Source organism: Telopea speciosissima, chromosome 7, assembly GCF_018873765.1.
Source record: "Telopea speciosissima isolate NSW1024214 ecotype Mountain lineage chromosome 7, Tspe_v1, whole genome shotgun sequence".
Lineage (NCBI taxonomy): Eukaryota > Viridiplantae > Streptophyta > Magnoliopsida > Proteales > Proteaceae > Telopea > Telopea speciosissima.
This window is the reverse complement of record NC_057922.1, coordinates 10,390,266-10,408,036: the sequence shown is the minus strand read 5'-3', so window position 1 is coordinate 10,408,036 and position 17,771 is coordinate 10,390,266.

Genomic DNA, 17,771 nt, shown 5'->3' with positions numbered 1-17,771 from the left:
CTCTCGCCGTCGCCGGATCTCCTGCGCCAAGAACCGAGATATGGTGAGGTTTTAGATTTAGGGCAGATCGAGCAAAAGAGGGAAAGAGAAGGAGGAAGACGACTGGTTTTGCTTTCGTTTTTTTTTAAATTGGAAGTGTGAGATCCGAGCTGGGTCGGGTCGTCAACAGAAAGGAATAAAGAGTGCATTTACAGAGCAGAGATTTGAGACCCTTGGATTTACTGGGTGCCACGTGTCAATATCTTAGGGGGTGCTGCACCATGCAGCTCCCGCCACGGCTGGATAAGTGCCGAATCCGTTGGGACCACCTAGAAATATGTAGGCGGCATTCATTTGTTTATATGACACATCCACTTCTTACGTCCAATCTTTTTCTTAAAGACACTATGTTTGGTTGTCCTGAAAACTTCTAGATTCTAACTTTTGTGGACTTTGTTACTCTTCAATCTCTTTCATAGTGTTTTTCTTTTCTTTCACATCTGTTCGTCACCTTCAAATCAAAAGTATTTCTCTGTGACTCAATAATAATCACTACCTAATAATATTGATATGCCACATTTCTAATTAATGAAATTAAAACAGAGCTGCTGCTCCATGAAGTAGATTGGAAAATTCCACGACTGTGGCTTTTAAACCCCCTTCCCTATTTTTATTTATTTTCATAAGAATTATCTCTTTTTTTTTCTTGTTTATTGCTTATCTTTAGCTGTTTTTATACTATAATCTTTATTGTCAAGAGGAAGGATGAAACTTTATCCCAACCCCTTTAAAAGGCCCACCCACCCAGTCCCCCCAAAAAAATAATAATAATAAATAAGAAACCCAAAATATATGATCAACAAAAAAAAAAAAAAAAATTGGGTAAAGATGATCGACAAATTGAAGGCCGGGTTCGTTCATCCGTTTGTAACCAAGAATCTTAATTTACTTTCTTTGCTTCTCATATAATGATGTGTCACTACGATATAGGAGCTAATAATGTGATTTCATAATATGCAGGCACGCTACGTGGGCTACATTGGCCGAGAGAAGCAAGCTGCCCATAAGCTAATGAGACAAGATATGAGCTTTGTTCTTTGCATTCTGCCAAGGACCAACTCCTCCATCCCACCATCACAAATTTCGCTCTCCGCCAACTCCCCTCCACCGACATCACTTGTCATCCGCTGGAGCCTTGTCTTAGTCGAACCCATTGGTAGCTTATTGTGCATAAGAAATGATTTGAATCAGAATTACTACTTGTTGTTCAGTTGATCCATTTGAGCTTGTGCATAAGAGCTTCTTGCTATTGGAAGGTCTTAGGTTCAAGTCTCTTGTGGTATGTGCCTTTTGAGGGTTGATTAGTGTATGAGAGTTAAATTGAGCCAGTCTAGTATAAGGATGTGATAGTCATATCACGTGCCTTGTGTCTGACCGTAGAGACAGCGTGCATTGCACAACCGGATGACATTCTTTCTCCCAAAAATATATATATATATATATATATATATATATATATATTGCATCAGGTACAGCACAAAAATTCCTATAAGAAATGATTTATTGGAAATTCATGCAATTGACATACCTGTTGGTTTACACGTATCAGTATGGATCGCCCATTTGGTAGATTGTAGGTTTAAATAACTTCAGGAAAGACTTATCATTCTAGACTGATAATTCTTAGCCCAGCCCAACCACTCAGTTCAATGTTGGTCAGACCCATCTAATTCAATCTGGGCCAAAGTGCTTACTATGCTTGTTGAAATAGCTCCACAAATTGAACGTCGCCTTTTACGCTATCCTGAACCACTGGATTAGAATATTTTTTGTTTTTTGTTTTTTTTTTTGGATAGGTTAATTAATAGCATTGGAATCCATTTTTTATAAACAAACAAAATAGTGCATACCTTTGTTAGGGATTGGTGTTCTTATGTGTCTACTTAAACAATGATGCCTGGCCACTCATGGAGTCAAAATAATGGCCCTGCTGATCTCAACCCAGCCTTACATTAAGTGAGAGACATAACAAAATAGGCTGAATTTTTTTGAGTGCTGAAGGTGGGGCCACCATAATGGTTGCCCAGAAGGGGATTGAGCCATCCATGGGGGCCAAGCTACAATTTATCAAAAGGTTAGGTATCCTAGATGCCATTTCCCCTTAACTAATTGGAACTATTAATTAATATTGCTATTGACAAGGGTCCATACGCAGTTCTATTTTGAGCTAAAAACAAAACGAAACCGAATGTGGGCTTTGGTGGGCTTAATATATAAACAAACTTACTACAAAGACAAGAAAAAAAAAAAAAAAAGAAGGTAGAGGAGTACAGGAAAAATGAATGAAGAAAGGGTCTATTGACAAGAAATAGGGCCCAAAGCTTTGTTTGTAGACCAAGAACATATGTAAAGCCAGATAGATTGGGCTATGCGCACCAGGATGTTCTTCTCCGATTGGATGGTGGTGGTAGTCTCCTTAAACCATTCCCTTCTCTGATCAAATGCTCACTTGCGTCGACCAACTCTACTGATGAATTGGGTAAGCAGTCGAAGATCATCGATCTTCTTCAGTACTGCTCCACTCTTGGGTGGTAGCCTCCTTCCATCTCCTCCTAATTTCCCCAAACGCTGAACTCCACTGAACCCTCCTAATGGATCCATTCTCTCTTTCTCGATCTGAGTGGTGTTGGGGTGTTGTCTTCCTTTTGTGTGTGTGTGTGTGTGTGTGTGAAAAGAAGTAATTAAGCAGGAGGATTTAAATTGAGAAGCAGGGAGGGAGAAGAGGAAACTTATGAATTAAGGTTCTAATTAATTAAGCTGCTTCTTATGATGATGTGATATAATTGCCTGTCTGTCACAAAGGGCATGCAATGCTTGACGGATAAGGTCCATTTCCATTTTGCAAATTAACCTCAAGTCCTTTTTGACCGCTTCAAAAATGGTCCCACGAGAAAATGAGAAGTGAAAATGACACGAATGCTATAAAATGGAAACAAATTAATTACAATTTGTATTCATGGGGTACATCTAGATTCTAGATAGATAATTATCAGATTCAAAAAAACCACACTAACTCAACGCCCAGTGACTCTACTCAACGATCCAGCTGGTTTAGTGTCCAAGACAATACTATGTACAGATTACTTTCTGATCCAAAAACCATAAAATCAATTTTGTAAATATAAAACAAATAAAATGTTTAAAAGAAAATTCTTATTATAATTAAAGATATTATATATTGCAAAAAATATAGTAAAACCTTGGGAAAGGGATAGGTACACACTATCAGTGTGTGGTACACTAACAGGTGGCACCAACAGAGGTATTAGATAGAGCCTCATACAGGAGGAGCAAGAGAGTCATTTCAAACCAAGGGAAATAGTAAAATAGATATAGAATTCAGCAACAGCCATATGACATATCCCAAGATTTATCTGTGAATGGATTTATACTTTTATCCTTAGTAAAAGAATATATGGGCAAGCATTCTATGTGGGGGAACGTGGCCCTTGTGTGCACAGGGGGGGTTAATCGGAGTGGATGTTTCAGTATCAACAAGACGGTCATTACTTCTTTTCAAGGGGGGGGGGGGGTGGGGCAGTCATTACGCCCACCTTCTATATCTGGGTGCAGGACAAACACTATCACAAAGAATTTTTTCCCAAATTAAATATATATGCTTCCAAAAGATTAATCTCTTTAAGGAGGAACCAAATGCACCCTTTCTAGAAGAAGCTAGCTGTACATGGGTTGTAATGGACGATTTAGGATATTTAAACCTCCATGATGAAGGCAGAGTTTTTTTCCACATACACAAGGAAGTCAGTTTTTATGGAGGATAAGGTTTCTAGAAGACTTTATTTTTTTTGTAAGAGGTTTCTAGAAGACTTGAAGACATTCTAAATACTCACCAAGTCAATTGAGGTTATAATGAAATGACATTACTTCAAAATCATAAAAGAAAAATAATAATAATTGGAGTTAAAGAATAGCATATAATAGAGGTCCAATATTTGTTATATGTGTGGAAATTTTACTGATTCACTTATGTATTTATTGACATAATTATTCTGTTTGAACTATCTTTTACTGTTCCAGAATCCCATCCAATAATAATGATGACCATTGATATAAAAAAAAAAAATTTCTTCCTTTATTGTGAGTGATGGAAAATCCAGTCCTATTTTATTTTTGTAGTGGCCACTGCGATGGCTGATTTCAACACGCATATGATCAACGCAACTAAGGAGCAATTTGCAATTAATTAATTACTTTAGGTAAGATGTAGATCATAAGAGGAGTGGTGATCAGAGGATCCATCAACTACATGCTTAATGTATTGGAGTCATATCATTATATAGGGCAACATGGGAGCACTACAATTTTAGAGAGAGGATTGGGCATGCAATGAGCGAGGTATATCAATCACAGGGTTGGACACAATAGGGTATTTGAGTCATTTTAACAAAAAGAGAGAGGATGACACATGTTGGGCTACCTAGCCACGTGTCCTGCATTTTCCCATAATTTGAACATGTTTAATTCTTTTGACAACACCAAACATGTTATGCAGATAAATAGGGTTACAAGTTTGGGCCTCGAGCCCAAGGCTGCCTACATCCCTGCTGGTAAATTAATTAACGCAATTTTAAATTTAATATATATAATTTATTTGATATATTAAACATTTAGGTTAAACTTATTTTTCTCATTTGTGTAAAAATAATAAAAGTTTACAATAATCTTACAATAATCGGGTAAATCCCAATCCCCCCCCCCCCCCCTAGAACTCAGCAGGGCGAGGCTGTGCTGTGATATCCCGGCCCACCTTGGGCGAGATCTGGATTTGCAATGACAAAATCACTCCCCTATTTGGTTTTTTTACCCTCTCTAGCTGCTCTTCTTCTATAGATAGAAGACATTAGAATTGATGGTGTCCAATCAATCAGCCCAATAGGATTTAACCGTGGGCAAAATTTGATCGAGGACCAAACAATATCATTTGCAGACTTAAAAATTTATGGTAAATTTTTTTCTGTGTCTTTCTCAGAACAGGGGATAGAGATGTCTTATCACATGGGGAAGAGAAAAAGAGACACACATGGAATGGAAGTGGCCGGAGAAAGTCATGTTTGTAAATAGAAGTGCAACCGAATCAAAGCTAGATTTAACAACGACATGTCCACAAATCACAAATCCAGAAAACAATCTTAAAGAAAAGGACAGATACAGACGGTGGATATAGGAACTGTTGAGGGTGTCGCCTTACATGCTTCTTTATTCATCTTGATTGTTAATCTTTCACCTCTGTCGGTGGATTAATTAGAGGAATTAAAGAAAATGGTAGGGCTTCCTACTCCAATCTTTTGTGCCGATTTTCGGAATCTATGATTTTGTGGCCACTTAATTTAGAGGGCAGATGATCGAGTAATGGAAATGGTGGAAATAGCAATTTTTACCATTAATCCTTGTTCCAATGCAGCATAGCTCCCCCCCTATAGCTGTCCTATACAAGATCTTCTAAAATTTATTCTCTTTGAAAGATGTGCAGAAAAAGTCGAATGCAAGAACTCAAAATTTACAGTTCCTGTCAAATTCATTGTATCTTCGCCTGCAGAACTAAAAAAACAAGCGAAGAAAGAGAGTTTTGATGGATCTTTATCCTCTCTATTTTCCTATCTTGCACAGGTCCCAATAAATCTAAGAAGGGTAGGGGCGCAATGCCCACAGACCTTACCCAAACATTCTGATTGGATAGGGTCCATTCCTTTATTAGAGGCACTGGAGAACTAAGCTAGACAAGAAATTTTCGAGTTCTGAATGGTCCACAAAGACGTATCATCCAATCAACACAGAAATATAGGATTCCGCTGATTTCCGCATGTATTTAATATGGGCCCAAGACATCCACTTGATCAACACAGAGAAAAGAGTGTGGTCCAAAGAATCTTCATTATTCAGTTGCCTTTGGCATTGTCTTTATACACGGGGAAAAAAAACCAAAAAGGAAGCAAAGAAACCTTTGTGGAATGTGGAATAATGCAAAGGTTGGCAACAGGTGGCACGAGGACCAACAAATCAACCAAAGTGGGAATGTATCATCAGAAAACGGTCGACACATTGGACCCACCTCGCAAGCCATCATTTTGCAGTTTCCTTTCCAACATCAGGATGGAGAGTGAAAGACTGATAAGGAAAAAAAAAAACAAGGTGTAAAATTGGCTACAAGAAAAATGTACATTGGTGCGAAGATCTGTCAAGATATCAGCAACATACTTCACACGGTCTTCTATCGAAATAGTTTTCCCAGCTCTTTTTCCAAGTCTAGCACATCTAAGAAAAGTTCCTATATGAAATCCCTTGGTTCTACTTGATCATGTAAGGAAGATGTAGAAAATTCGTCAATTGGATAACAAGGAAAAAGATTAGATAGCCCACGGTAAAGCTTTATACTCAAATTCAATCATATATCCTACAAAGTATATCCATTCACCCAACCTCTCAATAGTTCATACATACATCCTTTTGGTATTCCTAAATTTTTCGATGTTTTATTTTTCCATTTGATTAACTCTATTTAAATCAATCTTAACATATGAACATGAGTCTTTGGTCTAACCTGTCCACTAAATTAGGACAGAAAATGGTGCCCGGCCCCATACGTCTTTCCAAAATAAAAGTCACTAGCGATCAAACAGGGAACAAGCCGGGGGTAGGGGACTTGATGATGTGGAAGTAACGAACAGATGAATGCTGCCAACTTTGAGCAGAGGGGGGGGGGGGGGATGGATCTTCTCTCTACCCATATATGGAGCGTAACTACTCTTCCTGTAAACTATCTTGTCGCTGCTATGTGTCGTACCACTAATTGAGAACTGAAGGAACGCAATGATGGAATAATTTGTTAACTTACAGAATCCAAAATATGGCTTTAATGGAAATTTTGAATAAGAAAAAGGGGATAAATTAAGAAATATTAACGAGTGTGCTTTTCTCAACAAAAAAAAAAAAAAAAAAAAAGATTTAACGAGTATGTAAAATTTTTGGCAAAAAAAATATTTATGTTCTTGATAAACAACTATTTATTAACTTATTTCAAGAAATCAATGAAAAATTAAAATTAAAATTCTACCAAAAATGCTTTGAATGGACTCTCAAAATTGAAAAATAAAATAGATTTATCAAAACCTCATACTAGGAGTTCAGTTTCTCTGCATATACGTACGGTCAGGTGCCAACACTGGTTAGATTTATCTATGAACTTTGGTGTTGATACCTAATGCATGCATCTAGGTGAAAATAAGTACATAGCAACACAACTCTATGTATCTTTATCACCTGCAGTTCCTTCTCCGATACAGTTCCTAATAATGGAGGACGAAATGACTATTCCACCCCTAATCGAATACTCTGCATGGGTGGGATCCACCCCCTCTTATTAGAGGCACTAGGAAAACTGTACCGATCAAGAAATCGCAGGAGATATGTTTCCCAACTCTATGGGTAGAGACTGCACACGATCACCTGTTGGGACGTGCGGTTGATTCATTCTCTAAGTAGCATTCCCAATATTCCTAAGTGGTTCCAGTGAAAATGAATCTTCTGCACGTACGTTCACCTACATGTGGGCCCTTTTGCTCGCATATACAACATTCTTAACCCTTTAATAAATGGAGAATGGCTTGGAAATAAAGAGACAGGTGAAACAAACTCTCCTGGGGTCCAAACTCCGAACACCAAATTGCAGAGGTGATAGGGACGTCTTGATGAGTTTGGAACCGAGCAAGGAAATAAGAGGAGATAACGATGACGTAAGCCCAATTGGCTGCCCTCTCATATCGGCTGTGGCGCATGAACGGGGAATCTTATGTGAGTGCACGTGAACGATTCACAATCATTCAGATGGAATTTTAATTTTATAAGAATATTCCACTTGAACGACTTTGAATCGTTCACATACGCTCACGTACGTGAAGATTCATGGGACTCAACCCCTCGTGTAAATGGAATTTATGTTTATTTACAGTGTGTCATATGGATTCACTCTCAAGCAAAACCACTCTTGCCTTTATTCATTAATCACCTTTTTTTATTCATTAATCACCTACCTATTTATAAACACTAACACTACCATTACCCTAAGAAGAGAGCAAACGAGAAAGAAGAAGAGAAGGAAAGAGAGGAAATGGGGTCGAAGGCAGGTGAGGAGGAGCTACAAAAGAGAGGGACGTCACTACTTCCACCAAAGAGGAAGTCCGTGAAGAAGAAGATGTTTGATTACATTGCTCATCATCTTATAATGCCCTGTTTCCTTGGATGTCGTCACACTCCTCCCACTGTCTGCACCGCTTCTTCTTCTTCTCCTCCTCCTCCTTCGCCATCTTAATCTTGCATGTCATAACTAAGAGAGTAGTAATTAAGATAGTTGCAGAGCTCTACTACTGCACTTCTTCTTCTTTTTTTTCTTTTTTGTTGTTGTTGTTGTGTTGTGTGGAGGGGTGGGGGGATTGTTTCAGACTATGAATAAATGCAATGTAATGGGGTGGGGTAAGTATATATATATGGCTGCGTTAAACTCTGAATCTTCTCTTCTTCTTCTTTTTCGTTTTTGGTTCTTTTCGTCTTCTCCTATTTATTGGTTATTAAGTGGCCTTCCCATCATTCCCCCCCCCCCCCCTCAAATGCAATTACTCAGAGCAAGGAGAGAGAGAGAGAAAGAGAAGAAGAAGAAGAAGAAGAAGAATGAATAGGACCTTTTAAAAAAACTCCCTTTATCGTCTGTCTTCTTGCTTGCGGTAATTCTTTCTCCTCCTTGGTTTCTTCTTTCTTCTTTCAAACCCTAAAGAAAGAAAGAAAGAAAGAATGAAAGAAGTGAGTGTGAGCTACATTTACATGTCTCAGCTTCACTCTTAGGGATTAGCTAGCTACCTAGCTAGCTCATTAATTGATATTAGAATATTCTTGGCGGATGGCTTTTGAGTTTATTTGATCAGTAATAAGAAGTTTAAGTTGAGTTAACATAATGCTCTTTAATTAGTATTCTCACTCCCACTCTCACTCTCACTGGTCCCAATAGCTGTCTTCGATCGACTTCTGAGTTGTGAGATTAACATGACATTCTAATTTCTAAGGTCGGCATTCTTAAATGACCCTACCAAATTGACCCAATCCCAGACCCCAAGTACGTTGATTCATGGGTGGGACATGAATGAAGGGGGTCTTCGTATTCACCGATTAGAAGACATCACTAAGGCTTAACGACCTGTGGCGTATCATGAATAAGAAGTCTCTTTGGTGTTCGATCGTTTTTTAAACCCAAATTTCTTAGAAATAATCATATTGCTTTGGCAGGGATGAGTGCTATAGGTTCGGCCTCTTAGAGGAGCGCTTTATTGCATAAAGATATTCCGTTATCTAAGACCCGATGGCTCATAGGATCGGGTGAGATAAAATTCTAGCTGGATAATTGATCGGGGTGGGTTCTCGGATCATGTTGATGGCGCTCTAAATCTTAATTTGGATATTAAAGTTAGAGATTTCCTGGATATGGAAGGTTCTTGGAATCAAGAAATTTTGATGCAAATTGTTTCTCAAGAAATTCGAGAATGTATTATTGGTTCCAACTATTGCCTTACCAACAAGGAAGACAAGTTAGTGTGGACTCCCACCAGTGATGGTCGATTGTCTACCAAGTCAATGTGGAATGAGATCAGATCTATTGGGATGACCAAGCCCTTTGCGATATGGTTTTGGAACAGGACGCTTCCGTCGAAGATTGATTTTTTCTCCTGGCAGATTATGAGTGGTGGTATCCCTACTGATGATGCGTTGAAGTTGTTGGGGGTGCCACTGCGGTGCCAGTCTAGCATGTGAAACTACTTCTTATTGTTTGGTGATTGGTAGAACAGCCTCTAAGGCGTGGGAATTCTTTACAAGAATTTTAGAGGTGGAAATTGACCCTTTGCAGGATGTAAGAAGTAGGATTTTATTATGGCAGGATCACGGTAGGAAGGGGCTATGTGGTGTGATCACTGGTTTGATTCCCTCTCTTATTATTTGGGAACTTTGTAAAGAGAGAAACAACAGGAAGCATGAAGAGCGTGCTCGTTCTACCAGCTGTATAGCGGAGGCAGTTAAAAAATGGGTGAAGGAAATTTCCTATTAAAAAATGCAATATCTAGAAGGGATGGTATTGGTTCCATGAAATTTTACTACTTGTGAAAGCCCTCAATCCGATGATCTCTTTCACTTTTAGAGAAGGCAACAAGGCGACGGATTGGTTGGTGAACTATGCTTGTAAAACGGCTTCCAACACTTTATTCAATTCTTCTGTAAAGCTTCCTATGGATCTTAGACAAATTACCTGTGAGGAAGCGGCTGGTCTTCTTGTCATGCGAAGATAGTTTTATTTTCATTTTAGGGCTTTGTAGGGTGATAAGGTCCTCTTTTGAGAGTGTGAGCTTGATTTTGTCGATGTGGGTTGAGGTAAGACGGGTATGTCTCCCCTTTGTATTTGATTTTCTATTTTCCACATATAAGCCTGAATCCCAGATAACATTCGGTTAAAAAAACAAATACTTTGATTCATAAATAATCATGGAAGGAATTGAAATCTTCCATTTCTAAAAATCGTGATATTGGCCCACATGAATGAATGGCAATGACCTTTCACTTGTATTGTACTGTGGAGTGTTGGGTAACAGATGGGGAGGAGGAGGAGTTCCATTGGACCCACTAGATCTCAAAATGGTCCCAAAAGGATATCTCTCCCACCCCCTCGAGTATTGTGACGACTTATCCTTAACTTCCCCGATCGACTCCCACACTTTACAATATGGGTGGCAGTTAGAGACACACCCTCCTCCATTCACAAAAGATGCCAAATGGATGGTTTATTTGTTAGAAAGGTGTAGAGAAATCAATGCTTGTTTGCTAAAGTAAAAATAGACTCAATGACCAACAACTGTTTAGCTCAGTTGGTGAACCGTGGTGCGCTTCATGCCCATCCTCACCAAGAGGTCTCGATTTCGAGTCTCTTGGTTGATATCTTATCCCCTCCCCGGGTCGATCCCCCCTTCTATCAACTATATATGTAAAAGCTCCCAATTAACCAAAAAAAATAGACTCAATGCATGCTCTATTTATTGCTACCAAATACATGATATATCGTTCAACTTTTGATCAACTCTCTCTTCCAAAAAAGTGAAAAATTAAAATTGAAAATTGACGTTGTTTAGCTATAAAAAACTATTTCAAGAATCAAAGCCGTGGTCGGTTACATGGATTCTTTGATGAGAATAAATAGATATTATAATAATAGGGAAATAATTCAATAGACTTGCGCCAATTAGGTCTCAAATTTTGTCACATTCATAGTGTTCATGGATGACATTTCGAGATATACTTCCTTTATAATGGCGTTTTTTTGGCTTTAATTACTTTAATAATGTGAACTAGTTGAAAGTTCTACTTCCAATAGTTTTGGTTCAACCACTAAATATGATTTGAGTCACCCATATGATTGATGAAATCTTAAATTAACACATGAGTAAGTAATCCCATAATAGAAAATTCGTCCAATGAAATGTCCCCTAGGACTCACCTTCCACATGCTCTTAAGTGGTGCATGGCCTTCTAATAACATTGTCATGTGGTGAATTTTTATCCTCTCAATTACACTGTCCGTACTTGACATCAAGTATATCTAATAGAAGGAGGTGGATCCCACATGGACCCTATCTTGGGTAGGGAGTAGGATAATCATTTCTGCCTCTTCTGTTAAATGTACTTGACGTCATGTACGGACAGTGTACTTGAGACGATAAAGATCCTCGTGTGGTGGGGTTTCCTTCAAAACAAATTTGCCAAATCAAATGACCTCTAACTATGATGTATATATATAGAGTGAACACAAAAACATCAATAGGATGGACATTTCTACCTTTCATGTGGGGTAGGATGGTCATTTAACCCTCACTGTGTCATAAGAGTGCAATGTTCATGCTTTCCCAGAATTTTTTTCTCAAAAAATATATATTTCTATTAGGTACAGCCTAAAAATTCCTAGAAGAAATAATTTATTGGAAATTCATGCAATTTACACACCATGTTGGTTTTTCTTTCCATATTCATCATAGTAAGAGCACGTGTTAGTACGGATTGTCCATCTGGTAGACTATCATTCTGGACTGACAATTCTTAGCCCAGCCCAATCGTTAGCCCTGTGTTCAATGTTGCTCAGACCCATCTAATTCAATCTGGGCTAAAGTACTTACTATGTTTGTCGACATAGCTCTACGATCAGTACCTTTTACGCTTTCTTTAATCACTGGATTAGAATATTTGTTTTTTTTTCATTGGTTTATAGGATTGGAATCCTTTTTTAGAAACAAAATAGTGCGTACTTTTGTAGGGATTGGATTTGGCAGGATCTCTAGAACACCAGCGTGCAGATTCCCGTTTGGCGATTTAAGTTTGCCCCAAGCCCGCCCTGTGTCTGAACAGAATCTGGGTTGAGAAACCTTGGCCCTGAAGGTGGGTTCAGGGTTGAGAATTTCAGGTCTTGAGTACTCGATCTTTTCTTCTTCTTTTTTGTTCTTCTTCTTCGTCTTCTTTCTTCTACCTAGCCTGGTTAGCCCATTCATCTTCCTTCTCCCCCATGGTCAAGGCCAATCACTAACCCTGAGGACAAGTCAGGATTGGATTTTTATGGCCTTGATCAAGGCCGAGTTGGGACTAGAGTACTCAAGGTTGGGCTAGGGTCTTAAAAAGCCTGGCCCAATCCGACCCTTTGCAGCCCTACCGTGGACCTAATGGTACTCGATCTCTCTCCAGATTAAATACCCTCACAATGATAACCCAGAAAGGGATTGGGCAACCATGGGGCCCGTGGGCGGAATGGGGGGGGGGGGGGTTCTGGCCCCCTGCCAAGCTGATGCTGTAGGGGGACGCGAACATGAGAGCAGGCTAAACCTGCTGCGACATGGATGGGCTCAAACCACCAGAACAAGCAGGTGTCCGCAGTAGGTTGAAAATGTGCCTTTACTAATCATATAAACTAATTGAAGCTGTTGGGCTTTGGTGGGCTTATTCTGTGAAGAAGAACAATCTAAATTAAGAGCTAACCGCCGGCGGGGGGGGGGGGGAGATTGGTGCAAGAAAGGGAAGCATAGTATATGATCCAATAGTAATGAATATGGTAGAATATACAAACAAACTGACTACAAGATCAATTAAAAATAAGGCAGAGGAGTACAGAAAAAATGAATGAAGAAAGGGTCTATTGACAAGTAATAGGGCGCCCCAAAGCTTTGTTTGTAGACCAGGATGAACATATGTAACGCAAAATAGATTGAGCTATGCGCACCAGGATATTCTTCTTCATCACTGCCCCGCCCCTCCGATTGGGTGGTGGTAGTCTCCTTAAATCATTCCCTTCTTTGATCAAATGCTCACTTGCATCCAACCCTACTGATGAATTGGGTAAGCAGTGGAAGATCATCTTCTTCAGCACAGTTCCTCTCTCGGGTGGTAGCCTCCTTCCATCTCCTCGTAATTTCCCCAAACGCTGAGCTCCACTGAACCCTCCTAATGATGGATCCATTCTCTCTTTCTCGATCTGAGTGGTGTTGGGCTGTTGTCTTCCTTGTGTGAAAAGAAGTAATTAAGCAGGAGGATTTAAATTGCGAAGCAGGGAGGAAACTTATGAATTAAGGATCTAATTAATTAAGCTGCTTCTTATAATGATGTGATATAATTGCCTGTCTGTCACAAAGCATGCATGCTTGACAAGGTCCATTTTGCAAATTAACCTCAAGTCCTTTTTGACCACTTCAAAAATGGTCCCATGAGAGAAGAGAAGTGAAAATGACACAAATGCTATAAAATTGGAGACAAATTAATTAAAATTTGTATTCATGGGGTAGTCAGGGGTACATCTAGATTCTAGATAGATAATAATCAGAATTTAAAATAAATAAAAAAAATGATAATTTAATGGTCAGTGACTCTCGTCAATGATCCAGCTGGTTTAGTGTCCAAGGTTTACCAAGTTTGAGTACTACTTATTTTTTATCCAATCAAAAATCATAAAAACCATTATTACTCTTTGTAAGAATTAAACAATATAATGTATAAAAGCAAACTATTATAATAATTAACGATGCTCTATAATATTGCAAAAATAAAAAAAATCCAGATATTGGTGAGGTTTGGTGATGGAAACTACTGATTGCTCTATCTGTCGTCTCTCTTATTATTGTTTAAAAAAGGCAAAGGAGGAATTAATAATAATAATCTTATCTCTTGAATAAGGAGGACCAACTGCAACCTTTCTAGAAAAATTTAGCTGTACATGGGTTGTTTGTTGTATGGACGATTTTAGGGTTATTAAACCTTGATGATAATAATGATGATGATGATGATGATGAAAGCAGAGCTTTTTCACGTGCACAAGCAAGTTAGCTGTCTGGATGGTATGGTTTAGAAGGTCGACCGGCCAGCTGGAAGACATTTTAAAGATTAACCAAATCAATTTGATGTTATAATGAGATTACATTAATTCCAATCATAAAAGAAAAAAAAAATTACTAATTGGAGTTAAAGAAAAGCGTATAAATTATCCTTCTCTCCTTTCCCCCACTCCATGATCACGGCCAAGGGTCAACCCAACCTGGGCCCAGATAAGGGGACTCAAAATTGGGTTGGGACCCTTTGCATCCCTAATATTGAGAACCCATCTATTGCTCTATCCTTCTGAGACTCTGTCCTTGCTTTTCGCTCATGCTGTCAATTACATTAATTATCAAAGGATTGCAAGAATAGGTCTCCAATCATGAGGAATTGAGTTCTGAGGATCTTCGATGAGGCATGTATGTATTAACAGCAACACCTGGCAGGGGTCAACTGGACTGGGCTGGGCTCAGGTCTTCAAAGGCCCAAGCCCCCACCCGGTTCTTTGAATGCATGGAGGTACCTTGGTACCTGAGCCTTGGCCTGGCCTGGCCCAGCTTCACATTGGGCTGGGATGACCTCAGTGGAAGCCCAGCCCATGGGGTTTGGATTGGCCCGGACCTGACCTAGGTCTTGATTAAGGCTGGAACTTGTATATAATTTTAGGCATAGGGTTTTCCACACTACCGGTGTGGGGAGGAATCTGTAAGCCATACCAATGTGTGTCCTAAAAAAATTATCATTTCATGTAGCGTTCATTTTCAGAGTAGATGAGAGAAAACTTAAAAAAAAAATTCATGTCAGAGGAGAACCACACACTGGTGTGACTGAAATCCTTTTCCCATCATTTTAAAGTTTTGACAATAAAATAAGGATAAAGTTTCCCTCCACCCATAGAGGATGGTTCACCCACCATCTTAGAGTTCACAAACCCCTCCAAGTTTCACTCCACCCATGGTGAGAGTGGAAATGGATATCTGGAGGGTCTTTTGGAACATACAAACACCTTAGGAGGGGTTTGTGAACCCTAGGATGGTGGGTGAAGTGTCCTCTATGGGTGGAGGAAAACTTTATCCATATTTTTATATCAGGAACATAAAGTACGGAGTGATTTAAACCTATTTCTCATAATTCCAAGGGCTTCATTTCCTCTTTTTGCTTCTGAGAATCTGAGGATTCAGAGTCATGAACCCCTCCCGGTTCCAGACGGTCTTATGTATGAAAAGGTTCTTTTCTGGGTATCATCGTGTTTGGAAAGGTTCTTTTCTTTTTCTTTGATGGGAAAGACCAAAAAATGAAGAGGTAAAAAGGAGGAGAACTATACTAAGAAAACAGAGGAAGCTTAACACCACGCGCAGCAATTATCCTTATCCCAATATTTTAGTGCTCCATCTCCCTCCCACAGTCCCCACCTGACTCAGAGTGAACCGGATATGGATAAAACTCAAGAGACAGAAGTTTACATAATTGGGATAAGGGAATTCCTGCCAAGACTTTTGGAAGAATGTTCGTCCAAAATAAATAAATGGTTGGGATCTCCCCTTATCAGTAGGGTCCACATCCCTCTACCTTGGACCAAACCATTACAAAGGCTCCTGATCCCTCACAGGTGCAACTCTCTCTCTCTCTCTCTCTGTAAAGCAATTGTGTAATTTACTTGAACTCATATCATATTTCGTAATTATATTTTTCAGATGTAGTCATTATTATTATTATTATTATTTTTCATATCAAAGAGATTTAATGTAACGTAAATCAAAATTTAGAATGTTTTGATTTTAGTTATACAATCATGCTAAGTAATGGTTATAAATTTTTTTTAGGTAAAAATACAAAGATTTTCTTTTTAATTTTGGGGATGGATATTTTCTGCCCGATAGCAGAGACTAGGTGTGAACCAATGAATGTTTCCCCTCGTTTCAATCAATTAGGATAGAAAGGTGATCATTTCATAAGTTGAGCAGAGAGAATAAGGGGGTGCTAGCATAAACTATTCCTTGGACATGAAATAATGGAAAAAAGTTCTCTATAAAAGATTGTGCATCCTATGTCCAGAGACAGAGGGGGCGAAATGATTGTCCACTCTCTTGAATGATGATAATGATCACCCTGTTGATGTTGCTACGTATTCTCCCATTGATCCTACATGCATAGGAGCCACGCTCCATATACAAAACTCTTCTTTGAAATTAATACACATTAACTTTGATTTTATTTCACTTACAAATCGACCAAACGTTGGCTTGAGGAGATTGTAAATGATAAAGGAACTAGGTAGGTAGAGGAGGGTTCATGATAATAATTTATTGGAATAGGTAAATTATTTTTTTTTACTGGATTAAAGCTTGATTTCTACTATTCAGAATTTTACCCCCTTCATTTGAGGTAATTAAGTAGTAAAAGAGAGAATAAAGATTCAACAATAACATATATGTACAAAAGTCACAAGAGTTGAAGACTGAGTTTCAAATATTTTTTTTAAATCTTTGTCCTTTCACCTTTGTCGGTATATAAGAGGCAAGTAGATAGACTCCAATCGTTTGTTCTTGATTTTTCCAAATCTCTGATGTTGAGGGCTTGAAGTGTAGTTTAACTTAAGTTGACACATTATTAATCCTTCTTGGTTTAATTTTCAATTCATCCCCTATACGGCTATACCTGTCCTGTCCTGTCCTATATATAATTGTTATTGTGTAGGGGACATGAATTAAAGAGAAGTTAATCTATTTCAACAGATCTGCAGGTGGAATTATTATTAAATTTAGGATTCTATGCATGGAATATGGTCCAAGACATATATATTGATATGTTCCTCAAATGTAGGGTAACTACTAGGGATCTGGTTCAAAGACAGATTGATTTTGTTCCTCACATGTCGGGTAATTAGGATGACCTATGGACAAGCCATTCACCCCCTATAGGGTGCCACTCTGTCTTCCATCTTTAGGACAACTTATTAGATTTTAATATTTTATAATAATAAAAATAAATCTTCCACCCGAAAGTGGTGACGATGATAGACACGTGTTACATAACGTGAGGGTATACCAGACCACTTAAGAAACAACGATGACGTAAGGCCAATTTGCTCTGCCCACTGCCCACTGCCCACTGCCCACTGCCCACTTTCCACTTTCCACTTTCCACTTTCCACTTATATCGCTTCTGTCAGCATCACCCGTGTAGATGGAATATTGTTTACACTGACTGTGGCATGGCTTCCCTCTCAAGATCACGGAAGCATCATCATTCAGTCACCAACCAACCTATATAGTAAGCAGCTAACACGGATCCCTCTCTGTGAAAACCATACTTCACTCACCAACCCTAATTAATTACCA